Here is a 12,568-nt window from a genome sequence, read left to right on the forward strand (position 1 = left end):
ATTGCCTATACGCTTGTGTGTGTCACGTGGAACGCGCAGTGGCAGACCCTGGTCCGCGAAGTTAGACGAGACCTCTCCATGTGAGCAATCATGTCTGCAATCGTTATAGGCGTGGAGGTCCGTATTCTTCTTCTATGAAAATGTTATGGTCCAGAAGGAGGCGATGGAGCGGGTACAGGAAAGGGCCTTTCAAAATAAAACTTATTAGATGTAAGGGCGGATAAATAATACTCCTTAAAATGTATAAATACTTTATATGCAAATTTATATTGACTAAGCTCGTATTTACGAAGTATGATGTGGTATGCATAATATTATATATATTGCTATACAGGGCAAACGATTTTATAAGTATTTATCATGTATTTATCATAAATTAAAATATAATTAAAATAACAATATAATGGTTTTCTAGTCGACAACATATATCCTCAAAATGAGTATAATCGAGATATTTCGAAATTAAATCCATAAAATTCAATGACATGACAAATCAAAGGGCGGCCATGTTTGACGTTTGCGGGTGCGTTCAGAAAGGGTGTTCCAAATAATAATTTCGTGCAAGAATACGGTAGACTCGATGGAAAATTATCTACAATAAATTAAAGATCAACGTTTATGAAAAGTAATATGATATATGAAAAGTAAAGTATAAACTGAATTTGTTTAGTTTTAATTATTTTATCCGAGCGAAGCCGGGTTTCCATGTAGTCATTAAATAAATCTTCGCTTTCCATAGCGCAGCGTGTCCTGTCAGTTTGGCGTCTAACTCGGATAGGTATGAACTAATCATGTTATATTGGTAAACGCTTAACCTTTAGATTTTAAGCAATTATATCATTGCCTATTATGTATGTGTGTATGTGTGTACGATAAACGCGTAATAACAACAAATATTAACGTCGCCTTGAGAATTGAGCCTCGGAATTCGTACTTATGTTTACACGATACGATATTACGGTTTTTAAACAATTACTATGAATATGTTTTAGTGATCTATTACAATATACCTTCCTTACGTGACCTATCTTGTTTCTGTATATTGCATTTAAGTTTTTTTTAATGATATAGACACTAGCGAATTAACCATCTGATGGCAAGTGGTACCCACTATCCCCACTAGAAATATTAATCATTCCTTACATCGACAATACAAGATCAACCTTGGGAACTAAGATGTTATGTCTATTATGTGGTTACACCGGAACTCAAAAATGCTGAGTGCTGCTGTTTGGCGGTAGAATATCTGATAAATGGATAGTACGTACCCAACAGGCTTACACAAAGCCCACCAAGTAAAGTAAATTGTTGACATTTATTTGGGTATGATGAAGTTGAACGTGTGTATTTTAGCTGAAGATTGTGGGTTCAAACCGTACATCAGTGAATGAAAACATCTCGAGGAAACAGATTGGAGCAGTATTGTGAAATCTAAGGTGATCGGAATATACTTTACTAGATACTCAAGAACTTGCAAGAGCCGAGATGGTCCTGAGGATCAATACTAAATATTCACATTGCGTGCTCTGTGCTTATGTGGTCGTTGGTAACAGAAAACATCATGAGAAAATCTGCATGTGTGTAATTTCAATGAATTTTAGCCATTAGTATGGACGTGTAAACAAGCTCCAAAAACCACATCATCAGGAAGAGAGGAGACCGCTTTCTAACCTTTACTGGCTATACTTTCTATATTAATAAATATTTTTTACATGAATAAAGATATATCGTCTCTTCAAAAATACTACGTTGTAAAGACTTCTAAGGTAAAAAAACAATAGAATTTGCATTTGGTTCGGACTATATGGGTGTGCAAATCCATCCGTTTAAAAAGGAATTTGGGCAAGATTCAATTCAATGAATACGAGAAATCGTTTAAATTTTCCATGCAACGACTACTTACGAATCCGACTTTAACCCGGAACCAACCACATCCGGCTGCACACACACCTACACATCATAAAAATATGTTACTATATCAAATTCTAGAGGGCTTTACCATTAGGATTTATAATATACAGTGACATACTTGTCATATAAATAATCTTATAAAATATTAATATTATAGAAAGGGACAAGGGATATACAAAAAAATTAAGGCTTTGATAAATAAGACATATTACTCAATATTATTTATATTTTGGATAAAGTATATTAAAGATAAAAAATCGTGGACTTTAAATTCAAGCTAGGATATACTCGTATATAAATTCATTGTACTTTATTGACATACTCTGTGACTGAAATGGTGGAAAAGAGTAATTATTGAGTTCCTTGACGGTTTTTCTCGGTAGAATCCACTTTCCGAACCGGTGGTAGCTTTACGTTTAATTCAATACTGTAACAAGACGATTCCAAATTCCTTTTATAAGTCAACTTAAATAAAGTATATTGTGTTTTGATTTGGGACCAATAATTATATCATAGCATTACCATACAAATAAATATTATTATTATTATTATATTTATATTAGAAATAACTTCTAGTATAATAAATATCTAAATATTATTAAGAACGAGGGAGAGGGAGACCAGAATTTTTAGTAAAACATAGACTAGAAAAAATTATGGATACAATTATAAGAGTTAATTAAGTATTTCCTAATAATGAACAGAAATACAATTACGTCAGCCTCTACTACTATTGTTATATACTTTAACTATTTAAAAACTATCGCAGTTTTTAATATAATAAAGTATGTACATATGTATATACATATATGTGATTAAATAATACATAATGGGTGATAGTTTCTGTTATATAGTATAATTAGTTTTTTGGCAGACGAAATAAGTTGAATCAAAATTAAATAAATAAACGTAATTAAATTAAACAAAAACAACATCTTGTTACATAATACCAAGTCTGAGAAAGTACATTTACTTGGTTGTATGTTTATGTAAGCACATCTGTGTAGGTACCATCCCCACATCATATATTCTACCAAGGAAGAATGTTTAGAATTGTTATGTTCCAGTTTGAAGGATGAGTGAGCTAGTGCACCTACAGGCACAAGGGACATAAAACCTTAGCTCCCTAGGTCGGTGGCGTATTGATGATGTAAGGAATGGTTAATATTTCCTACAGAGCTAATGCTTATGGGCGATGGTGAACATCAGGTCAGGTCATATTAAAAATTTCATTTAAAAGACGATTCATCATTTTGGCGTCAAATCATCAAATCAAGGAATCATTAAGGTATAAATTTAAAGAAATTAAGATATTGACCGTTGCTTCTCAATATATATTCTGTAATGTTTTGTATGTACGGAAAAATATTAATGTTTTTATGAGAAAATGTGATTATCATAACATTGGTACAAGGAACAAACACAATCTTGTTACTCCTATTACTCGACTGCATAGTCAGTAACTCTTTTGTAGGGCAATGTATACGCTTCTACAACAGGATTCCAGAGAGCGTTCAAAATGCTTCTGTTGCGAAATTTAAAAAAAATGTTAGGGAACACTTGTGTGCGAAAGGTTAGTATACAATTAGTGAGTTTATGTTTTATAGCACACCTTGGGATTGAAACGATCGCCTCCTGGCTGTTTCTATTCATATACAATTATGTATATAATTAATTTGACGAAAAAAAAAGACCCGCTGAGTTTCTTTTGCCGGTTCTTCTCAGGTCAGGGTGTTCCTTTTTCCGAACCGGTGGTAGTGTTTAATTTGACCATCAATAAGTAAGTGTAATGCTTCTATATTGAATAAAGGAATTTGAGTTTGAGTTTGAGTTTAAATATAGATGAGTTGACTTGCAGTTTACAATGGAATGAAATAAAAACGTGAAATTTCTCGAGCGACCCACTAGTTAGAATAAAAAGTACATTTTCGTTTGGTTTTACGCACACGTGTGTATTGGAAATCAGTTAGCTGAAGATTTCAGTCTTCTTCATTTCGCTATGTTGATATTGGGATATATATTAATACATATTATTAATATATAGTTATATGATGTAGATATAATTACTTATTCTTTACCAACAGATAATAATCGTATTTATTTTTATATATAATCACAATATGTATCAAATATTACGCAATTAAAGGTAATTATATGTTTTTTTTTTTTTCAATTAATAAGAAAAAAATATAATAATGCATTGCTTTGTCAAAATAATTGAATAAAAAGAATTGTTAAAGAAAAAAATAAAATAATTATCATTTTTTGTTACAAAATTAGCAAATTCAAATATATTTACATAGAAGCATTAATATAAAGATTATTATTAGGATTATTAGTACCGTGAAATATATATCAAATTTTTTTTTTTTAAATATTTGCCAACATCACATACATTACTCTGATCAATGTAAGTAGCTAAAGCACTTGTGTTATGGAAATCAGAAGTAACGACGGTACAGACAACATAGAAAACTAACAATATCAATTGGTAAATATATGTACTTTATCATCGAGGGTTCTATACTGCTCTCTGTTTGTAACTCTCCGCTGGTGCAGCGGCACATAAACTTCTCCACTGCTGATCTGCCGGGCTCTAGCAATAAGCAAGAACAACCACTGTTTTACAGTAGAAATATTAGAATGATCTGTATGAATAGCTTGTATAGGATATTGCACAATACAAGGACCGCACTGGAGTAACGTGGTCAAGTACGGTCTAAAGTAGCTATAAGATTCTTAGATACAGTCAGATAAATAAAGTTCAGTTCACAAGCAAAGCCGCTATCAACACCTAGTTAGTTATAATTGACGTCATATACCTATATTTATGTAACATTGTATCAAAAGCGGACAAGTTGATTGCTATAATTAAAAAACATACTTTATTTTATAAACTAGGACTGACAGATTGACAGATCGTTACATTATATGCGAGGATTGAATAATTGGCTTAAAACATACTTTAACGTGGTTCAGGTTGTGGCCTAGTTGCCGCGTGACACGTCAAGCGACGCCGACTTTGGTCAGTGGATGGGTGACCGTCCGAAATAGAGAAGAGATGAACAACTTGATTTTTTATTGTGAAATTCGTGTTGCGAGGTAGGTAGATTCAGATTTCAATTATAATCATATAAATTAGTATTATTAGTAAGTTATTTAATACGTTTTTCAATTATATCAACTAGTGGGTCGCACGCGAAGCTTCGCGTTTATTCAAGATTGCTTACAAATTTTGAAACTTATGACAGGTTTTGTTTTGTTTTAATTTTTTTCTAAACTGACGACGTATGTTCGCACGTTTTACATGATTTTTTTAAATTATTTTATTTTATATATAGTCATAGCACATGAAATCGAAACAAGAATCCTCTTTATTTTTCTGCACATCTACGGCTGGAGCTCTTCAAAATGTCCCATGGTCACTGGGACAAAAACGGCTTACGCTCTTATTATATAGGATGTAGCTTCCAGTCGTGTGTGCACAAAAGAGTAACCTATGTCATTGTTTGCACCCTGTTAACAAAATGTCATGAAGATCTGTTGAGAAAGTTAAAAAGTAAAATAGTAACAAACAAACTCACTTTCGCATTTATAGCTATAATAAGTATACATTCTTCTTGAGTATATGTATAACAAGTTGTATAGCAAAAAAAAAACCAACCAAGGGCGAGTCGGACTCGCGCACGAAGGATTCCGTACCGCTATCTATAAAAACGGCAAAAAATCAAGTTTATAGTATGGGATCCTCTTAAATATTTATTTTATTCTGTTTTTAGGATTTGTTGTTACACCGACATTGCAAATTTATTACCAGTGAAATTTTAGCTGTTTAACTATCCCGGTTCATGAGATACAGCCTGGTGACAAACAGCCGGGAGACGCACGGACAGCGGAGTCTTGGTAATAGGGTCCCGTTACTCCGACCCCTTGGATCCGGAACCCTAAAAATGGTGCGTGGATTTATATACTATATATATATGTCTTTGGGTTATTAAAAATAGTTTCTAATTGCATACAAATAATTAAACACAAAGAATGAATAATAATGGGCTTTATACTTTGGCATTGATACGTAAGGCATATTACTCAAAAAAAAGTTAGATTAAAAATAAAAAAGCGTGGACTTAGTATTTATTGATTTTTAGGCAGGATATATAAAAAAAATAATCGTATATAATATTTACTTTTTATGATATCGGCGGACGATCAAATGGGCCACCTGATGGTAAGTGGTAAATATTAACCATTCCTTACATAACCAATGCGCCCTCAACCTCGGGAACTAAGATGTTAGGTTCCTTGTGCCTGTAGTTACACAGACTCACACACCCTTCAACCCGGAACACAACAATACTGAGTACTGCTGTTTGGCGGTAGATTATCTGATGAGTGGTACCTACCCATCTTGCTACTCGGCTTGCACAAAGCTCTACCATCAATTATTAGTAATTAAAATGGTGGAAAGAGTAACTAATAAGTTTCTTCCCGGTTTTTCTCGGTAGAAAAACCATAGTAATGGTTTTAAACATTTACATTTTTTTCGTAAAACATTCGTTATTTAAATGTGTTATAAAATAAATATTATGATTTTATAATTATTATTTTATAACACATTAGGTGTGAAGTTATCTACTCCGAGCGACTTGACACTTAATTGGCGGTTAAGCGAACTAATTTATCATGTTCTTTTATAAGACACCTGTACGCGCGCATATTTAAAATTCACTTTCATCATTTTTTTTTCATTACGCATCAGAAGAAGCATAATTTAAATATGAAAGATATGGTAACAACACAATTAATACATAAAAGAGTAAACATTGTATGTATTTTAAATCAAATGTAACTTTTATCAACGATAACTTAATTATGTTTTTTTCAATGTTCAGAATACGAATTAAAATTAATATCAATGTGACACCTAAGATCTGGCCCTGTGGCGCAACGGATAACGCGTCTGACTACGGATCAGAAGATTCCAGGTTCGAATCCTGGCAGGGTCGAATTTGTTTTTTTACAAATTTTATATATAAAAAAAGTCTATATTTTTTACTTACATGATAATCTCTTATCAGTCTCGTAAACTAAGTATTTATTCAGAAATAATTTTCATCGCATTTGCAGTTTCTTAATTATTTTAAAAATAATCTGCTCTTTTGTATTTTGATTCGTTGTGATAAGGTAGACCTGAACGTTTAGAGTTATTCATCATTGAGTATTTTCAGGCGCGTGTAGGCTTACTATGAATTCTCGACTGAAAAACTCAGTAACTTACCCAGTATCCGACCGGGGTTTGAAGACACGACCTCGAGATCCCCGACCCAATGAGCCCTCTTCCTTTCGGCGCATTTTCGTCATATCTGCGATGTTTCTTTGTGATAGTTAACATATTCTGTTACAAATAGTAATTATATTATACAGTTATACACAATAACCAATTAAATACGACGAAATAAAAGAGACATGCCGTTAACAAATAGTTTACAACGTAACGGCATAATTAGATGCGAATTTTAAACGGCTGTAAGGTGATAAAGTACAGTCATGAAAATGGAATTAGTATTAATTACTGACACGTAACTATCTCGTAGATGTTTACGACTTGCGGCGCGCACTCGCTGCCATCAAAACGTGAAAAATATAACGTGTATCTTGAAATTGAATGGAAATACCTTTATTCGTGACACACACTGTTGTTGAAAAATCTCAAAATAAGATATCTTGCCACTCTTTGTGTCATAATGAGATGTCTTTACTTGGTGGTAGGGCTTTGGGCTTTGTGCAAGACCGTCTGAGAAGGTACCCACTTATCAGATATTCTACTGCGAAACAACAGTACTCAGTATTTTTGTGTTTCGATTTCAAGAGTGAGTGAGCCAGTGTTACTTCAGGCTAAAGGAACAAGATCTTAGTTCCCTGGGTTGGGTACGCATGGGGGACGTAAGGAAATATATCTTACAGTGTCACTATCTATAGGCGGTAGTGACCACTTACCATCGGGTGGCACATTTTCCACCAATATTATAAAAATAATGTCTGTACTGCAGTAACCTGATACATGAGTCAGCTTATGTTGAGGCATACAATGACACGCAAAGTTCAATGCTGATTCTCAGTGACCGCTTAGAGAGTACCATACGGACAACAATGACATCTACAAATAAACCAATATTTACTTGTAACTGACATAATATGTAATAGCCATTTGATAATCATAAAATCTAAAGTATTCGTCAATAACTTCTTAAAAATAAATCGGGATGTTGTATAAGCGACTAAAGTGTTCTTATTGACACTATATAGCCATGGTCCAGCAATGGTTTTTATCGGTCTCATCTGTCAAATACGAGAATCTAATCGCACCTTTCACCCTCTTCCAATTGCGTATCTAGTTGTAACATTGCACTTTTTTGTAAGTCTAGTTACATAGCTACATAGGGTACCATTGAAAATCAGTGTTGGGATTTTGGAACTCAACTTTTAAGCTGAATAGTACACCTATTTTATATTACCATACATACACGTTAGATTCTATTCAAATTTCAAGTAGGTTCACTAAAAACAGTTATTACAATAATATTGGTATAAAACTTATAAATACAGCCTTTAAATCAACTAATACTAACTCCAAGCATGCAAGCAAGAGTTACATGTTTTTTAAATTATTATTTATATTATAATGCTGTGTTATTTATTTATAGTTGTACGGTGAGGCAGACAGTGTTCAGTTAGAGGATGAAGTTTTTAATCCAATAAATTCTTCTTTGATAAAGCCCGTTACTTCAGCCCAAAGATACATTGCTTAAACTAAATCTCACAATATAAGCAAGGACTTCTAAAAAATATGTCTATAGATATGTGTTTTATAATTTATAAATATATAATTATATTAACATATAACGTAAAAAGTCGGCGCGTGTCCGTCGCTTTGTATGTAGTATCAGACGTAATCGCGCAACGAACGCTCGTGTTACAGACACGCGGACATAAATTTTATATAGTGTGTGATAACATGTGTGTGAATAAAGTTACATTTTTCTAAAATAATGTTAAAATTAAATATAATAATAATAATTTAATTATAATAATCGTGATAAACCAAAACAAAACAAATTATAAAAATCATCTAAATAACCCGATCAATTTTTTTTTTTATTGAAAACAATTTATTAATTTTTGTATTCAAAATTATCCACGAAATTATACAATTGTATTTTCTCATAAATGTATACTTTTTAACTCTAAATAATTGTATAATATTAAATATTTTTAAATAATATCTATCTCCGTCAAGTCGTGTAAACACAACAACAGATACGAGGTGTACGAATAATTTAACACGTCAGTTTAAACAGAAACCTGATTCTCCGAATTTTTATTGCTGCTAAAATACAAACGAAAAAATATGTAGAGATTTGTGTAAAGCTTTCAACTTGAATATGTTAAATTTTCGCCTGGTTTAAGTCAAGTTATTCCATAACTAATTATTATGTAAATATATATAATATTTGACGACTTCAATGGTCGAGTAGTGTGTACACCGGTTTTCATGGTATGCCACTCCCTCCACTCCGAGGTCCCAGGTTCTATACGATTTCCATAACACGAGTGCTTTAGCTACTTACATTGGGATCACAGTAATGTATGTGATGTTGTCCAATATTTATTTATTATTTATTTATTTACATAAAAAACAATTAATAATCAATTACAGTGAAATCATAAATATACTTTATTCGAGAAGGCTTTCACAAGGATCATATTAAATGTAAAGCTGCCAACCCAAGAAATATTTTAGTTATAGGGAAAGTATCCTAACTCGATAATAATATACTATTATATATTAATACAGTTTTTTAATAAATATAACAACGGGTGCTCAGCTACATTTTGTTTTTCTATTATTTATATATGTGCATATAGTATTTCTCTAATGGGATTGAGAATCGAATCGATGGAGGTTGTACATAACATAATGTTTATTGTCATGGATTTAAAATGACATAAACGATTTCTTTCTAAATGTTATTTTAAATATATTTTTGTTTATGAGTAATTATGCAAGGCTAATTGCTTAGCATAATTACTTATATCATAGTACTTCATTACATATCTTCGAACACGCTTTCGCTTTCGACATAAATATCCTCGGACACTTTTTTAATTAATCCATGCAGATTACAAAAAACAGCAATAGATATAATGTATATTATATAATGTAATATATTTAGATTATAAAAATGAATCGTGTTATGTAGACGATTGATCTTAAAACGTCTTTTATTATACTGAACCAAGATGAGAGGTTAAAATAACTAAATCTTAACCCGATGTAGCGGATTTAAATGCCAGAATTAGTATGAGCTTAATTTGTGTTTATGTTAAAAACAAGTGAGTTTGCATGTGTCGGATGACAATCTATCACATGACATGACTGGACCAGCGTGGTGGAGCTTCGAAAACTTTTTCTTTAGTGAAGCCTTAGGAAAAGAGTGGGACATTTAAAACGTTCAGAATATATAATGCACACGTTGCGTTAAAGTTTTGTGATACATATTGTAAGGTAACGTAAGAAATAGATTCTATGACGTCTAGTTTAATAATTATTGATAAACACTTAAAAAAAGATTTAGCAATGTAAGCTCATTCTGAAAATCTTTTTTTATTTTCATTTACAGTGAGTTGTTTATACATTTAAATTGGCTTTTTATGATATAAAAAATCTTTTTTCTAACGGAGGGGAAATTTTAACAGACAAATTTTAATGAAAGGATTTTCGGACAAGTAATGGCAGTTCGTAATAAAATTTCTCTACAGTCAAGTATTCAAATCAAAGTTATGCTTGACAAACACCTTTGAATCTTTTTTTTTTAATCTAAAATTAGTTTTTTTTTAATGATATCTCCACAGACGCTCAACAAATGGCACGGACTTGTGTCCGTTCAACATATATTTTGTTTATACTATAGAATACATTATATGTATATATAAATTTATACATCATAGAAATACATGTAATGTTGTTTTAATTTTTAATAGTATATTGTAATTAATTTGTACTTTTGTATTAAAAGTAACAACCACTTTGGAATGTAGGTTTTACCGAGAAGATCAGAAAAAAAATCAGTAAAAATATAGTAAAGTATCTATTTGAAATATCTCACTATTTCTCGCTGTTTAGTGAGCCAAATTTTTTTCTAATGACCTCATGACGATCTCGATGTTATCATCGAATTAGGATGAACTAAGTCTTTATTTTAAATTAATAACTTTCCGATAAAAATATAGACACGTTTAATAAGGAAAATTTTTAAAATCAAAAATGTTATTACGTGCACTTTTGAATAGTAGTTTTGTAAGATTATATTCACAATAAAGCTCAGCACCAGCAATAAAATCAGTAGTTACTCTTTTAATCAAAGTAAATAACACTCGTATGTTTATCAAATACAATTAAAGTTATATTTTGCCTGTAAACCTATATTATCTATACTAACTTTATATTTTTTAAATGTATCTAACGTCTGACATAACTTGGCCTAGTAAAAAAATTAAAGCTCATGTCGAAAAAACGCTGATAAATATATAAATAAGGCATATCACTCAATACAAGATTATATTGAAGATAAAAAGCGTGGACTTAGGATTTATTGATTTCTTGGCAGTATTTTCAAAAATTTAAGTATAGACATACTGTGCAATAAAAATGTTGGAAAATAGTAACTACTGAGTTTCTTGCCGGTTCTTCTCGGTAGAATCCACATTACATCTACTTTTAATTCAACACTGTACGATAACAAATCAAAAGTGCTTATATGGGCCTACTTAAATAAAGTATATTTTGATTGATTAACAAAGGTAAAATTCGGTAAAACTACGTAATTTCTAGTTTATATATAACGGTTTACGTTTTAAATATTTATATAAAAAATATTCTATATTATATAATGTTTTATATAACGGAACCCAAAGTTACGCGTGGGACGCGATACTTTTGCATCGCTTTGTATTATTCATGACACCACATGCCGACGGTAAAAGTGGTCGCGAGTCCACAAAAACATAGCACCTGGAGCGTTAAGGTAGAAACACACTAAGACAATCTACGTCTAAATTACGGACGCAAATGTAAAAATCTAATTTATTAAATGTAATTATATACGTAGAATATAAATATACAGTATATAAAGGAGATTTATACATATGAATGTGGACATATAACTGAATAAAAATGGTGGAAAAGAGTATCTACTGAGTTTTTTGCCGGTTCTTCTCGGTAGAATCTACATTCCGAACCGGTGGTAGTTTTATTTTAAGCAGTTTGTTAAATGACGATGCAAAAGTTCTTGTAAAAGCCTACTTGAATAAAGTATATTTCGATTTTGATTTTGAACTTTGAATTTGTAAAGCAGAGAAATAAAATAGAATACGAAACCCTTAAATAAGGCTTTTAAAACATTGACTTATTACAATATTTTTTCTTAAATAACTTACTTGATGGTAGTGTATAAGGAGGTCATAGTGTGCGTAGGTAAGTCACTCCGGTTCCGGTTTGAAGGTTGAGTGAGCCAGTACTAGAAGCACAAGGGACATAACATATTAGTTCCCAAGTGTAGCCTATGCCCAGGCTATGTAAGTAATGGTATTTCATACA

The 12,568-nt window shown here is 31.6% G+C and overlaps 1 protein-coding gene and 1 non-coding gene across 2 annotated transcripts in view; both read left to right on the plus strand.

The window, feature by feature from the left end:
- Nucleotides 1-6,844: 6,844 nt before the first annotated feature.
- On the plus strand, nt 6,845-6,917 carry Trnar-acg. Its single transcript has one exon. It is a non-coding gene; the product is annotated as a tRNA-Arg (tRNA).
- Nucleotides 6,918-8,877: 1,960 nt separating this feature from the next.
- Nucleotides 8,878-12,568, plus strand: part of LOC125072772 (NADPH oxidase 5) — a 61,967-nt gene continuing 58,276 nt past the window's right edge. Inside the window, exon 1 of the mRNA XM_047683463.1 lies at nt 8,878-8,928. The gene's annotated coding sequence lies outside the window, so the exon portion shown is untranslated. The remainder of the gene's footprint in view (nt 8,929-12,568) is intronic.

This window comes from Vanessa atalanta, chromosome 22 (genome assembly GCF_905147765.1).
Source record: "Vanessa atalanta chromosome 22, ilVanAtal1.2, whole genome shotgun sequence".
In the NCBI taxonomy this organism is placed as follows: Eukaryota; Metazoa; Arthropoda; class Insecta; order Lepidoptera; family Nymphalidae; genus Vanessa; species Vanessa atalanta.